At 36.4% G+C, this 16,648-nt stretch overlaps 1 non-coding gene across 1 annotated transcript; it reads right to left on the bottom strand.

Annotated features, from left to right (window-relative positions):
• Positions 1-14,846: 14,846 nt before the first annotated feature.
• LOC115517370 lies at positions 14,847-14,949 on the bottom strand. Its single transcript, XR_003969827.1, has one exon. It is a non-coding gene; the product is annotated as a U6 spliceosomal RNA (small nuclear RNA).
• Positions 14,950-16,648: the final 1,699 nt, after the last annotated feature.

The following is a 16,648-nucleotide window of genomic DNA, read 5'->3' as shown; positions in this document are numbered from 1 at the left end:
TATATAGTGGGCCATTGGCACCATCTGCTACCCAGGTGCCAGTCACTGGAAGGCAGATAGGAACCCGAGAAAGCATGTTGGAATGCCATTTGGAAAAAACCTGAAACCTGCTTCGGGAAAAAAAAAAAAAAAACTGGGAGCATACTGAGCATGAGAAGGATAGAGACTCCATAAAAAGAACACTAAGAAAGCAAACATATTTGTTAAAACTCTGACAAATCACAAGAAATTCTTCTCTTGCCTCCCAGCCAGTTTGATATGATTTTTGCTTCTGGAAATCATAAGAAATACAATATTGCCCAGGAATTTTGTAGTGGTTGATACTACACCCTTTATGTGCATAAATATCTCTTAATATTTGTGCACCGTTCTTATTTTAGAGTGGGAACACAGGAGAAGAAATCCGCTACAGGGCATCCTAATCCTGACCTCCTCTCAGGCTGTGACAAATCTTCACTGCAGTTACCCTCCTGAAATAATCATGAACTTTATTTAGAAACTGATCAAAGTGCCATCTTTACACAGTTGGTACTAGAAATGTTGTCAGCCTTGGTCTCCAGCGATGTGGCCATCTCATCGGCCACAAAATGAGATTGTCTTACTTTTTAGGAATACAATTCAGTTCACTGCGAAGTCTTCAGACACGGCAGACCTCTGATGGAATTGCACCAGATTACACAGAAGTCAGTTTCGTCTGTTGTACACTATCCAGGTAACTGATGCGGTCCGAGGAGTCAGTAATACTCATTATGTCTTCAGCATTGGAGCAAGACTAAAATGTGTGGCTTGTAACTTTTCCCCTAGTATCATCTCACCTTTTATGGCTGCTTCTGCTTTTGATGGGACTCATCCCTCTTTCTCCCTTACTTACCTTTACCCTCCCACAAAAGTTGTTTGTCTGTTGGTTTATTCCAAGGAAGCCTTACTTGGGGCTTAAGACAGTTCATAGGGACTTAGGCTATGTTTCTCAAACTTGAGTAATGTATATTACCTTTTAAGGAATGAAAACATAGTCTTAGATCTTGAATAGGAACTTAAATGATTTTTATTATAATGTTACTTAAGTATTTCTAAACATAAAGCTAGGTATAAGCTCCGCCTGCTCATAGCTATTATACATGAATTCAACCAAGACAAATTTACACATTAAATACAAAGGAAATGACAAATCCAATAAAAGTCAAACTAACAACACTAATTTAATGTGACAATTAAACCTGTTTTGTTAAAATCAAATGGATTCTCACACTGAATATTTTCTTCAGTGCTATGGCTCAAGTCTTTTTGAGTTTGGCATGCTTATAACTATCATAAGCTCTGTGGTGACTATACTGGTGTATAGTGGGGGATACAGAACAATGGTCATTTTGACATTAGGACATCCCCTATTAGGGATGTCAGATAGGTTTGTCAGCATATTAAATGGATTCAAAGTATTCTATCATATTTATTTTTTTTTTAATTTTTAAGTGTTTATTTTTGAGAGAGAGAGAGAGTGAGCGCAAGTGGGGGAGGGGCAGAGAGCGACACACAGAATCCAAAGCAGGCTCCAGGCTCTGAGCTGTCAGCACAGAGCCCTATGTGGGGCTCGAACCTATGATCCGTAAGATCATGACCTGAGCCGAAGTCAGATGCTTAACTGACTGAGCTGTTCAGGTGCCCTAGATTCTATCATATTTAAAGACCTTTTTTTTCATCTTCAAAAATAAAACCCTAGAATTAAACACACACACACACACACACACACACACACACACACACACTTATATATTCAAAGTAACAATTTCATTAGTGGTTTCTTATAACAGGTTTTCCACAATACACTATTATTATTCCTATTAACAAAAAATTGTTTCTCACAATTTATCTCCCCTAGTTTATGTTTCCTTTTTACCCAAAAAAGTTCTACATATATTTAATTATTCAAACAGAATGTAACAAACGCCAGAGCTAAGACTTGTTCTAAACATCTGCATTTTTTTGCAACTCTATAGTAAATCTTGCCTACTGCATAATTTATTTCAACTTTTTTTCTTCAAACCTTCAGCAATATTCTGAGTCTTCTGAAAATCTTTGCTAATAGAAGAACACATTTTAGTTTATTTCCATATTGCTTTTCATAAAGTGTTATTTCAACCATTTTTACTATATCAGGTAGAACTGAATAGTATTGTATTTACCCAATGGTACACAGCTTTTTGTTTTTTATTTTTTGTTTTGTTTTTGTTTTTTGTGTGTTTTTTGCTGTTAAGTAGGAACCTTAAAATCAACTTCCAAATATTTATCATGAAGTTTTAAAAAAATCTCAACTTTTGGGGCGCCTGGGTGGCTAGTCGGTTAAGCGTCCGACTTCAGCCAGGTCACGATCTCGCGGTCCGTGAGTTCGAGCCCCGCGTCGGGCTCTGGGCTGATGGCTCAGAGCCTGGAGCCTGTTTCCGATTCTGTGTCTCCCTCTCTCTCTGCCCCTCCCCCGTTCATGCTCTGTCTCTCTCTGTCCCCAAAATAAATAAACGTTGAAAAAAAAATTAAAAAAAAAAATCTCAACTTTGAAATAGTCACTAATTAATGTCATATAACATATATAACATAAAAATAATTATAGACTCCTAAATTATAGAAATTTTCAAAAATAGTCAAGAGAGGTCCCATGTAGCCTTCACGTGGCTTCCCTCAAAGGTAGCATCTTACCTAAATCTTTTATAACATCAAATACCAAAACTGGGACATTGGCATCATTGGTACAATCTCCAGGCCTTATTCATTATTAAAGTTGAGAAAAACTTTGCAAATACTGGCCCAAGTATTAAGTGACCTGAAGTATTACTGAACAAATACTTAAGGTGTGTGTCATGTCCTGGCTGCTTAGTTTGTGAATATTTTGTTGCCTTCATGACGCCTTCATACTACCCATTGCCTAGTCAACTGAGAAAAAATAGGTGTTTGTGGCAAGGTTCTTTATTTATAACCAATGGATATAAATAATGTTTCAAATACTTGAATTGATAATTTTTATTTCTAGGCTGACATTTTGTGTAATATGATTAGATCACTTTTAAAAATTTGGTATGTGGGAGACAGTTTTTCTAGAATTAGAAAATGTGTTCGTTCCTTCCTTTTACTGTTTTATACTAGTGCATGCACTAATGTGTTATCATCAAAACTTTTGTTTGGCATATTTATTTATTTATTTTTAATTTTTTTTTTTTACATTTAGTTATTTTTGAGAAACAGAGTGAGAGGAAGCGTAAGTGGGGGAGGGGCAGAGAGAGAAGGAGACACCGAATCTGAAGCAGGCTTCAGGCTCTGAGCAAGCGGTCAGCACAGAGCCTGACGCCGGGCTCGAAGGCACTAACTGTGAGATCATGACCTGAGCCAAAGTCGGACGCTCAACCGACTGAGCCACCCAGGTGCCCCTTTTCTTTGGAAAACTACATATTTGTGCAGTAAATCTACTTAAGTAGGCAAATGTATGCTACATAAATTGCTTCATATAGAAGAATGATTCAAGTCCTATTTCTTCCCCCCACCTTTATGTTGAGGAACTCTCTCTTCCTTCAAGATCACCTCATATATCTCATGTGACACCTGCCCTAAGACCTGCTTGTAATAGACTTAAAAAAATAGAGTTTGAAGTTAAACACTCAATGGATCATCCTATGTCCCTACTGGAGGTTATGAATTCCACTTTTAATCACTGACCCAGAGGGTATAAAGACTTCACTGTTTAGTCCTTTCTTTCTAGCCTCCTTACCTTGTATCTACAAGCTCCCAATACCAAACTACTATTTACTCCTCACATACATCTTGTTATGTCATAGCTCTTCTCCTTTGTAAGCACTTTCCATTTGGAGCTCTCTTCCTTCCTTTACTGAACTGAAGAGCTCCTATTCTTTCTCTGAAATCCCAGCTCAAATGTCCTTTCTTCCAGAAAGCTTTCCCTTTTCCTTTCTCTGTATTGCATGTTTGTTCCACGTGAATCCACTGGTGTACCGATCTCACCAGGCTGCAGTTTGTTTCATTACATCTCTACTCAGTAGAGAGGAGGAGCTGTCCTACTTTTCACTGTTTAGTCTCTTAGATCAAATTGATTTTTGATTTGATCTCTTCCCCAAAACAACACTTGTCTTTATAAAATCCTGACCCCTTGAACCACATGGAACCCACTAGAAAAAGTAAAATGAAGGTGTGGATCAGAGTATTTGCCAACAGGTTTTTTTTTAAGTTTATTTATTTATTTTGAGAGAGGGAGAGAGAGCGCACGAGAGAGAGAATGAGTGGGGAGGGGCAGAGAGAGAAGGAGAGAGGATCCCAAGCAGGGTCCACACTGTTAGCGGGGAGCCTGCTGTGGGGCTCGAACTCACGAACCATGAGATCGTGACCTAAGCTGGAATCAAGGGCCGCGTGCTTAACCGACTGAGCTCCCCAGGCACTGCTGCCATTACAACTTTCACCCATGAGGATTTTCAAAACTGATGCAACTAGAGAAAAGAATTTTAACTGGTAAAACAAGTAACAAATTTTTCTAGGATGAATTTAGTAATATTATTATTACGAAAAGATTGTGAGGACAATAAACATCATTTCCTTGTAACATTCAGGCTTATTGTCTCTATTGTAAGCTAAATGGCCTATTATTTTCTTACTCATGAGGGTATAATGAATATCTCCTAGGCATTTTGTGACCTGACTCCACAATCCCCTAGAGAACCTAGAGCTGTACTGCAGACTCCAGGACTGTAGAACACTTGATATGGGGGAGAGGAGGAGGGAAGTGTCTCAAATTAGACTTTAAAAACCAGGCTTTATGCTCCCATGTCCTTTGTGAAATGAACCACGGGGTATACAATTCTCATTTCTTTTTGCTCAGGAGGATGCCAAACTCTTTTTCAGGCAAAGGGGAGAAGCTGCTTTGGGCTCTCCTTTTCTTCTCCTCTGAGATTTGTTTCATAAAGGAACTATCACCGGCTACAGCTAAAATTCCCCCATTGCATATGCCTGAGTGTGCAAGACCGTTTTGTTGTAACCTTCTGCAAATGCCAACTTACCTGCCAAGCTTTATGGTCAATTGTGATATTTCTACTGCTTTTAATTTATAAAGTGTTTGCTTTTGGTGCTCAAAGGAGAGATATTATCTCACACATCCCAGTGACCAAAAGAGTATAGTCAGAGGCAGTAGAGAGTTAACACAAGAAAGGAAGTCATAACTTAGTTCACTTCATACTTGGGAGTTATGGTAGATGAAGCTTTGATTTGTTTATCCTCAGATAATCCATCCCACACTTGGAGAAAAAAAAAATAGGAGGTAAAACAAAGAAGACAGGTTGTTCTGTTTTTTTTTTTTTTGTTTCCCTTAAGTGCTGATTGTTGAATATTTGCCAGTTTATTATTGTAAATAAATTGAATTAAGAAGACAAAAGATGCATCTAGCACCAAGGACTCTAAAAGAAAGACTGTCTTTCTTATGCTATTGTACCTACTATATACACCATTACTTACTACAAACATAATAAAAGTTGTGTCCTTATCACTTTTAGTACTAGTAGCAGCCAGCATCCTGGAAGGGAAAAATAGCTCACTATTTTTTATCAGAATTTAGGGCCTGGTGAATAGAAATGGGGAAAAAAAAAGTGCAAATAATCATGGAGAGCCCTTAATAATTTTCGTATAAATAAAATAGTGAAGGGATTCATTATCAGAACATTCAACACAAACAAAAGCTAAAGAAGTCCACCACTACTGAGTTGGCCTTACAAGAAATATTAAAGGAATGTCTTTAAGCTGAAGAGAAAGGGTGTTAATTAGTAACAAGAACACATATGAAAGTATAAATCTCATTGGAAAGGTAAATATATAGTGAAGGTAGTAGATTAACTACTTACAAAGCTGGTATAAAGGTTAAAGGTCAAAAGTAATAAAAATAACTATGATGACAGTAATTAGTTAAAGGATGCACAAGAAGACAAGATTTAAAATGTGGCATCAAAAACATAAAATTATGTTGGAGGAGTAGTAATAATGTTGAGCTTTACAATGGGATTACATTTAAGTTGTTATCAACTTAAAATAGACTGCTATATGTAAGCTTCCTGGTAACCACAAAGCAAAAATCTACAGTAAATACACAAAAGAGAAAGAGAAAGGGATATAAGCATAACACTTAAAAGTCATCAAACCACAAAGGAAGAGAGCAAGGGAAGAAGAAAGAAACAGAGAGGAACTACAAAACAACCAGAAAACAACGAACAAAATGGCGATAAGTACATACCTATCAATAACCACCTTAAGTCTAAATGGACTAAATTCTCCAATCAAAAGACAGTGGATTAATGGGTAAAAGAAAAAAGAAAAAAATAAAAACCCAACCAATACCCATGTATATTATGTGTACAAGAGGCTCACTTTAGTTGTAAGGACAACCGCAGACTGAAAGTAAAGAGATGGAAAAATGCTATGCCAACGCAAACCCAAACAAAGCTGGAGTAGCTTCACTTATGTCAGACAACACAAACTTTAAAACAAAGACCATAATGAGAGGACAAAGAAAGGTATGCAATGATGAAGGAGTCAATCCACATGAAGAATAACATTTGTAAATATTATGCACGAAACACAGGAGCACCTAAATATATAAAGCAAATATTAACAAGAAAGAGATAGTGATACAATAATAGTAGGGGACTTTAATACCCTACTTACATCATCATCCAGACAGAAAATCAATAAGGAAACATTGACCTTAAACAACACATTAAACTGGATGGACTTATCAGATATTTATGAAACATTGTATCCAGAAGCAACACATTTTCCTCAAGTGCACATGAAACATTTTCCAAGATAGATTATACGTTGGGCCACAAAACAAGTCTTAATAAATTTAAGAGGACTGATATCAAATCAAGCATATTTTCTGACAACAATGTTATGAAACTAGAAATTAATTAAATGAAGACAACTGGAAAATTCACAAATATGTGGAGATTAACAACATGCTATTGAACAATCAATGGGTCAAAGAAGAAATCAAATACAAATAAAATTTACCTTGAGACAAATGAAAAGGGAAATGGAACATACCAAATTTATGGGATGCAGCAAAAGCAGTTCTAAGAGGGAAGTTCATAATGATAAAAGAGAGAACTGGGTTGTGGCAGATAACCTGAGGGAAAGACATTTGTACTTATAACCTTCCTTCTTTTGGATAATTTTCACTTTTAGGTAGAGGAGGTGTCTCTCACGTGCCATGGATATTCAGGGCATATTGTTTTCAAATGTGAGATCAGTGAAGGAAGGGCATTAGAACTTAGGCTTGCCTCAGAGAGTTCATTAACACTGATCAGAGTTATAACTTTTTTGGTCTGTTTGCCCTTCCAGATCCCTTCTCTTCTCTTTTCTGTACTGCAATGAGCCCTGGGAGGCAGACCTTTGTGCATTATCTACCAAGGTTCCTTTGCTTTCTATTTTCCTACTGAGTTTACTCAATGGTGGGCACCCACAGGAGATCAGAGGAAGAAGAGATACATCAGTTCACCAAAGATTGTTTCCCTGCCAATAGCTATGGCTTTCTCCAATTCCCATAATACCCTTCCTCCCCCCACCACTCCATTTATTCATGTTCAAAGTGGTAACAGCTCCATTCTGTTAGAAGTAGAACATACCCTGTGTGCCTCACCAATCCCTGTTCATTCCCTCAACCTATACTCATCCCCTTGTCAAGAAAAATAAGTATCCTTTTCTTAACACTATTCAAAGACCTCATTTCATTGGACTGTCTCTTGTCAGGACCCTGACAAATATGTTACTATAATGATGTTTTAGGTATGGATTTTGAATGAAGAGAAAATGAGGAGAGATTTTTTTGTTCATTGCTGCTGGAATTTTGTTGCATACCCAGCCCCAAAACAAACTTCAGCACTTTGTTGACTCCCAGACTTCTGGTTGTGGGGAGGTATCTGAGTCTTCCAACGAGTATTGCCACTCCTTTTGGCCTCACCAAATTATTCTAATTTCTCATTTTCCATCTTTCTTATTGCAAAATAGCTTGGCTCCTGACTTCGTTTCTCTTTTTATTGCATCTCACCTCATGCCCATTCTTTTTGTTGCCCTTAAATACAACATCAATCCTCAAACTCCATTAAGTATAGCAATTTCTTCTAGGCCAGGAGAATTTCTGCAATTGCAATAATTGTGTGAGTGTACTAGATTTATTAAAGTGTTTGGAAATATCACTATGGCTGTAAATGTCTCTCGTATTTCCAGAATATAGAAATGCTACCAGCAAATCTGGCAGAGAACAGTCTATTACCAATCCAAACACTAGCACTTTCACATCTGTTATGCTTAAAAATTTTAAGCTAATGTATTCATTCCAGAAACAGCAGAACAAAAAGATATCCAGCTAGGAGATCTATTTTCATATCAATATTTAAAATGCTTTCAATATTTACCATTTCATACTCACTAAATCTCCCATGACTTTTTACTTTCAGGAAATCCATCAGTTACAAACCAAAGCGAACATCTAAAAGGACCTGTAAAATGCAATATACATTGGCAGGCAGGGAGTCCAAAGCTCACTAGGGAAGGTAATTAGCAAAATTTCTCCAAATTCATGAAAATGAATAAATCGTGTCACCATCTTGAAAATCCATATTTATTATTACTCCAAAGAGGGAGTCAATTAGTATCTAATTTTAAAATCTTGTCTCCAGAGAAAAGCATTCTATAAAGAGATAAAAATGAATAGAAAATTCACAATAAAAACACAAAATGTAAAAAAAAAATACATATTAAGAATATTAACTTTACTGAAAAACATGGAAAATAAATCAGTGTTTTTTTTTGTTTCAAATTGCAAAAATGTAAAAAAAAATAATACTCATCACTGTTGTAGGAAAATTATACTGTATTACATTAAAAGCCTGATCTTTGAAGTCACATTGTCTGAATTTGAGTCCCTACTTCGGTTTTAACTGAATAACTTCGGACATTTAACTTAAACTGTTTGTGCCACAGTTTTTTTTATCTTTAAAACTGGAATAATTATAATGTGCCAAGATGTAAAAACTATAGCGTCTGTTACCTGCCACATGGTAAGGGCTTAGTAATTATCAGCAATTATTATTACAGCTATGATGAATGATGATGAGTGGTGGTGGGAAGGGCAGTGAATTGGGTGTGAACACTTCCCTACACAGTAATGAGAGTCTAAACTGGTATAAACTTTCTAGAGGGAAGTTTACCTTTATAGCATATAGAGCTATAGAAAGTTAGTTTTCTTTTTTTTCTAATGTTTATTTAGTTTTGAGAGAGAGCATGTGTGCACACACATGGTGGAGGGGCAGAGAGAGAGGGAGACAGAGGATCCAAAGCAGGCTCCATGATCAGCACACAGCCCGACGCAGAGTTCGAACCACCAACCGTAAGATCATGAACTGAGCCGAAGTCTGAAGCTTAACTGACTGAGCCACCAGGCAGCCCAAATTTAGTTTTCTTCAATACAGTAAAATCATTTCTAAGCATTCATCCTGAGGAAAGTATCACGGAGACAAAGATTTCTTCTCAAGGATGTTCGTTTTAGCATTATTTATAATCATTACAAATGACGTCTGAAAATGGCAATACAATAATCATGCAATGGAATATTATGTAATAACACTTCTGAATGTTATTTAATGTTATTAATGCTACTTGAATGTTATTAAATGACATTAATGTTACTTATTGTCATTTAATAACTTTAATGTTATTTAAGGTTAGGGTATATACAATATAAAAAGTGCATGTGGTTGGACTCTGTGACCTTTATTTTTATAACGGTTATTTGTTCATTCATTCATTTATTTATTTAATTTTTTTGAGCTTATTTACTTTTGGCAGAGACAGCAAGCAAGGGGGGGGGGTGTCACAGAGAGAGAGACAGAGAGAGAGAGAGAGACAGAGAGAGAAGAGAGAGTCCCAAGCACACTGTCAACATGGAGCCTGATGTGTGTGGCTCAGGCTCATAAACTGTGAAATCATGACCTGAGCCAAAACCAAGAGTTGGACAGACACTTAGCCGACTGAGCCACCCAGGCATCCCATGTTACTTGTTTATTTTGATAGAAAGAGAGTGTGAGCAGGGGAGGAGCAGAGGGGAGAAGGAGAGAGAGAATCTAAGCAGGCTCCATGCCTAGCTCAGAGCTGATGCGGGGCTTGATCCTATGACTGTGAGACCACCACCTGAGCAGAAATCAAGAGTCAGTTGCCCAACCCACTGAGCCACCCAGGTGCCCCTGGACTCTGTGAACTTTAAGATGTAACTTTTATTACACATATACACACAAAATTATATATGTAATAATTTCCTATACATATGAAAATCTAAAAAGAAATTCCTCAAACTTATTGACTTCAAATGGCATTATTACAGGTGATCTTGTTGATTATTTTACATATTTGTATTTTCTAAGGTTTTTATTGTGAGAATTAATGAGTTTCAAAAATTTTAAAAAAGGTGCTAACATCTCCTGAAGAGCTTTATGTGTGATTAACATAGTTCAAGCTAGAGCAGTCCTTGATAGCCTTCTAGTCATCTTTCTTTTCCTGACAGTTGCATGCTTAATTAGATACATTTACAACTTCATGCACAATTGATAACCTTTTGTCATAAGTGTGACTATAATTACCTGGTCAGCAACCTTGACACCAATTTAGTAGCCAAACTTAAACATAATTCATCTCCATTTTCAAGGTACTCAATAACTAACATTTACCTATAATTTATTGAGGATATACTATATGCAGACATTGTTAATTATTTTGCACACATTATCTACTTAATCTTTACAATTTATCTTGTGAGTTAGGTAACATACTCTCTATTTTATAGAAGAAGAGGGATTCAAGGCTTGTATTCAGTTATACAAGTTCCAAGGCTAGAATTTGATGCCAAATCAGTCTGACTCCAAGCCTACACTGTAACTCCTATATATGCTGCCTCTAAATAAGTGCCTTATGCATATCTGGCTTCTTTTCTTTGCTGTCATTATTGGGAAAGAAAAAACCTCTATTCTAAAGTATAATCTAGGATTTATTGATGTCTGGAAAGGTAGAATAACTTGGAATTTAACAACTCTGGCTAATATATAAACTAGACAACCACACTAAAATGAAGATTAGTTGTAGTCATTTTACTAAAGACAATCAATTTGCAAAAATAAATAAATAAAAGGGTTAATCAACTATGGGAAAGGTTTGACAAACCACAGTATTACTTTTTACAAGAAAAAAATCTCTAAAAAGAATCTGTTTCATATGGGTATTAATTTCTTAACAATGGAAATGTTTCTTGTTTTGTTTTTTCTTCAAGGTAATGGTTTTGGTGGATGGAGGGATTTTTTTTTCTCCTTATTTTATGATAATGATGCTTCCATGATACTTTCTATTTATTTTCAGGCCATTTGTAATGTAGGCCCTGGTTACTAACTGGAAATTAAGGCAGGAGAAATGATATATTTTTCATATGTAAGTATTGAACTAAAGTAGAAATTTTCTCTCCCTGGGTCTACCACTAATTTGCTATAATTGCCCACCCAGAGAGGATAAGGATTAGATACCACTTCCTCATTTGTGTAATAAAAGGATACTTTATAATCTCAAACATACCTTTTAACTATATCATTCTATGATTCTGGGGAGTCCTAGAACATGGTTAGGTAATATAGTGTAAATATTTATAGAACAAATGCATATCTTTCAGTTACTTCCTAATCCTATCTATTCTTCAAGGTCTAACTAAAACCCTACTTCCTTCATGGATACTCCCTTGAGTACTCAAACTTCCTGAACCCAAAAATAGTGGGTACAGTAATTACATGTTATCTTTAAACATTGCTTAATAATTTCACATAAGAAAGCCCTTGTTTTTTTTTAAAAAAATTTTTAACGTTTACTTATTTTTGAGACAGAGAGAGACAGAGCATGAACAGGGGAGGGGCAGAGAGAGAGGGAGACACAGAATCCAAAGCAGGCTCCAGGTTCTGAGCCTTCAGCCCAGAGCAGGTCACGGGGCTCGAACTCACGGCAGCAAGATGGTGACCCGAGTCAAAGTCAGACACTTAACCAACTGAGCCACCCAGGCACCCCAGAAAGCCCTTGTTTTAAAATAAGTTGTAAATCAACTTGACAGAGACAGGTTCTGAGCCTCTAATTGTATACATTCCTTGGGTTCAATCATAGCACCGGCGTCACAATGGATGGTTAGCAAATTCTTGTTAAATGCGGAGTAGATTTGAATTGGCAACTAAATTCATAATTTTCTATGTCAGGACATTCCTTTTATCAAAGTGAGTTGCCTTAGATTGTGGCCCAGGTCTTCCCTATGCCTGATGCTGTTTGGTCATCATCATCATCAAGCCGACTTTGTGATCAACAAGCATTCATTCAATCTTTCTGGAATGAGTGGCAGCAGCCCAAGATCTATCTTCAGGTGAGATGAGAAACAGCTGGCTCTCACTCTCTGTATCATCATCTTTCATATACCCAGAGTCTAAGATCATTAGTTTTAAAAGAACCTCAAATATTGGATAAGTTTGGTTGCTACAAAAGAGGGAATAAGAGGAATGAAAGAAAGCATGTTATGGGGAGAGGAGGGAGACGATGAGCTGTCAGTCTCTTGGTGCAAATCATTTGTCATGGGTCCTCTTAGGTCCGCAAAGGCAGGGACACCCCTGTTATCATGAAGAGATTGTCATGGACCAGTAGTATATACGCATACTGAGTGCACTTATGTTCTCGGTCAGTTGATAATGGTCGCAGGATTGCAATTTCGCCAATGCTCTTGGCAGTTGAAATTAAAATCAAATCTCCAAACATAGATTTAAAGAAGACAGATGGTTTTTCCCAGTCTCTGAAGAGGTGGGGGATAAATTTCAAACATTTTTCAGGCAGTCATTGTTTACAATTAAAAACTCAGCTAATATCGTTAGTAGAGCACTGGAACAGGGTGAAGTTTTCATTAATTAGATAAAGAATTAGAGACCACTCAGAGACCACTGTAAAAAATACGCATGCGAGACATTAGAGTGGGAGAGAGCCAAAGCATAAGAGACTGTTAAAAACTGAGAACAAACTGAGGGTTGATGGGGGGTGGGAGGGAGGGGAGGGTGGGTGATGGGTATTGAGGAGGGCACCTTTTGGGATGAGCACTGGGTGTTGTATGGAAACCAATTTGTCAATAAATTTCATATATATAAAAAAAAAGTTAAAATAGGCCCAAATACATGTTGGAGTGTATTATATTACAGAGTCAATTTTGTAATTGACCAAATTATTGGTGTAACAATAAACTTTTTGTAAAAAAAAAAAAAAAATACGCATGCGATTTCCATACTGAACTTGATGCTTCTAGGATTCATCATTTTGTGTCATTACTTACACATCCATTCACAAAGAGGTAGTTGTTTTTGGAAGATGGCACTGGAAAAGTAAGGTCCAGTCAAAAGAAAAATCCAAATTTGGTTACCACCTTCCTCTGAATAGAAGTGAAACCACATACCTGACGTGCAATTTTCAAAATTGCCTTTTCTAGTTTTTTTTTTTTTAACCAAAATCTGAACTACATGTTTCTTGCCTGTATTTCATTTCTCATTCTTTCTAGGCCTCCTTTCATTTGATTCAAGAGCATATATCTATCTCCCTATCTTTGAAATCTTTCTTCATTTTTGCTTTTTAGCCCAAGGAATTCAATTAAATTCATCTGGCAGATGGAAAGCGGAGGCCCATAAGGGCAGTAACAAATACTAAAAATAATGAGAAGGATGTAAAAATATCCTGATTTGGGGTCAGGGGGATTTAATAGGACTCAGAGGTTTTAATCGATTAATTAATTAATTTTTTCTTGGTTGTCCTTCCTCTTCTTTTTCTAATTCCCTTTGCTCAGGTACTGAGAAATATTCTTTGGCCTGAATGCTGGAGCTGAAGCAAACAGCCTTCCTCTAGTAAGTGCTCACTGATCCTCCACTCAGAATTGGTGTCACTGAACAGTGGTCATGAGGGCCATATTTTCTGGAAAAACTCTAATTTCAGAGAAGTTCTATTGTCTCTCATAAACACATAAACATAATTTACAGCATATAGCATGTAACCCGGTTCAGAGATTGGAAGACTAAGGTTAATCTTCATGGTTAGTATTAGTCAATTGATTAGTCAATATGTGTATTTGCATGTACACTTATGCATACATGTATACATATGCTTGTTTAAAATAAACTATATGTGTGTGCATATATACACACATACAGAGGAGTCTCATTCTCATTAGTTCCATTCTATTGAATTGTTGCAAACACTGAGTTAGCAAACACTGAATCATTGCTCCCGGGGGAAATACAGAGTCAGGTTCCTGCAAGCCTCTTGTCACAACATTCTCATCAAATGATCAATACAAAGCTTTGCTTTATGTGTATTTCTGTTTAAAGATACCTTATTTAATATATATTGCCAAGTCATTAACATTAAACTCGGGACCAACAACACTGGAACTTATTATTGAATGAAGGTTATCTAACACATGTATTTCTCTGTTAGGCGCATCACAGCTTTCTTGCACTTAGTAACACTAGACAGCACTTGAGCACTATACTTGGGGGTCATTTTAAACAGTGAAATCTACAGAAAGCACAAAAATACCAAAACAATGTGACACTTAATGAACCATGAAAAAGACACTTGTTTACAATATCAGAGCTGAAACAAAAAGACAGAGTGTGGCCTTATTTGACTTCAACTGGAAATGTGCATCAGGTGATTCCAATTTTTCATTTTGTGCATTGTCTGAGAATGATTGAAAACCCTGCAGATATTTTCTTTTTATGGAACACTTCATGAATCTGTGTGTCATCCTTGTGCAGGGGCACACTAATCTCTGTATCATTCCAGAATTAGTGTATCTGCCACCGAACCAAGCATAAAACTTCACAAGTATTGGCTTTAGTGTTACAGATAAATTCTAGCAAGTAAGGCAAATTTACAATACGGAATCCACAAATAATGAGAATCGGTTGTGTGTGTGTGTACTTGTCTCACCTAAATTAATTACAGAGGAGAAATTTGCAAAAACAACAAATCTAAAAAGTCTAAATTGGCAATATTAGAAATTTCTTGGACAGTCCTACAATAGTGGAGATTCAGTCTGACCATCTACCTACTACATCTCTGTTTACCACTGCTGAATAAAGGCACTGATCCTAAGAAGTACAAAACTGAGAGTTTAAGTTCCCAAAAAGATAAAGTTATAATCTTTCTACAAGATTTCGTTGTCCACTCATTAATGTTATGTGCTAGCCTTTTGATTCCCAAAAAGATATCTGATGGTCTTCAATACCCTCCCTTTCTTGTTTTTGTGTCTTCTTGGCATTTAGTACACTCTCTCCACCATATTACATGTTGAAGGAGCACCACTGCTATATACACAACATTGCTTATACCTGTGAATTTTTATTTAAAAAGGGGGAGGACACCTGGGTGGCTAAGTCGATTGAACACTTAACACTTGATATCGGCTCAGGTCATGATCTCACAGTTAGTTAGATCAAGCCCTGCATGGGGGCTCCATGCTGAGCATGGGACCTGCTTGGGATTCTCTCTCTCCCTCTCTTTGCCCTTCCCCTGCTCGTGAGTGTGCATTCTCTCTCTTTCTCTGTCTCTCTCTCTATCTCTCAAAATAAATAAGTAAATAAAGCCCCCTTTACAACAAGGTGGCGGGGGGGACAACATTTAAGTTAAAAGCCCGTCAAGTGTGACTACCACCAACAAATGGTATTAATGTTTTTATCTATAGCCCGTAGGTTAATCAAACAATTGAATTTGAGGAGAAATTTTCCGAACTTAATGTGTATGCAGTAGAGAAGCTTCTATACTTCTATATGTGTCCATATCCTCCATTGGGCTATTATTTTAAAGGCAGCAGTGGTGTTTTACTAATTTTTGTAGCCTTTATATATAACACAAATTTCTGATACTGAATAGATGGATTGTAACAAAATATAGTTTGTACTGAAAATAAGGTCTCATCATTGATTTCGTGAATTTTACATTTCAATAATGTCCTTTTCTTTTTGTTTTTCAATTTAAAAGTTTTATACTCTCTTTGAATAATTTTAGCTTCATCAGTTTGAAAGGTGAAAAAATTGAATCTGGTTTTTCCAACTTGTTTCTTTAATTTTTTTTGTTATTAAAACAGAATACTATGTTTATTTTAAGAAAATTAGAAGATAAACAATATGAAAATAACACCAATAATTCTTCCTTTTGATTATAATAACTTAATATTTCAGTATATATATATTATATATATGAATATATAAATTCACTTATCATATCTAGAGTAAACCTACTCCTTCCCCATCCTCCACTCTAGACTGAGAACCAGAGAGGCACTGTAACTTTTGGGAATATGGCATATTACTCTGGGGTGTAACATGGTTTAAAGCATTTCCTGCAAAAAATTCTATGGAAAAATGTTCTAAACAATGTTCTTTTTTAAACAGATACAAGGTCTACATAAGAGGGCAAAAATAAACATGCAGGTTATTGGAGACAGTCACAGCCTAAAAAGCAATTGTATTAACATTTCCAGTAAAATATGGGGTGCCTGGGTGACTCAGTC

Source organism: Lynx canadensis, chromosome B3 (assembly GCF_007474595.2).
Source record: "Lynx canadensis isolate LIC74 chromosome B3, mLynCan4.pri.v2, whole genome shotgun sequence".
Classification (NCBI taxonomy): Eukaryota; Metazoa; Chordata; class Mammalia; order Carnivora; family Felidae; genus Lynx; species Lynx canadensis.
The sequence above is the reverse complement of the archived record's forward strand: the minus strand, read 5'-3'. Positions and strand labels throughout refer to the sequence as shown.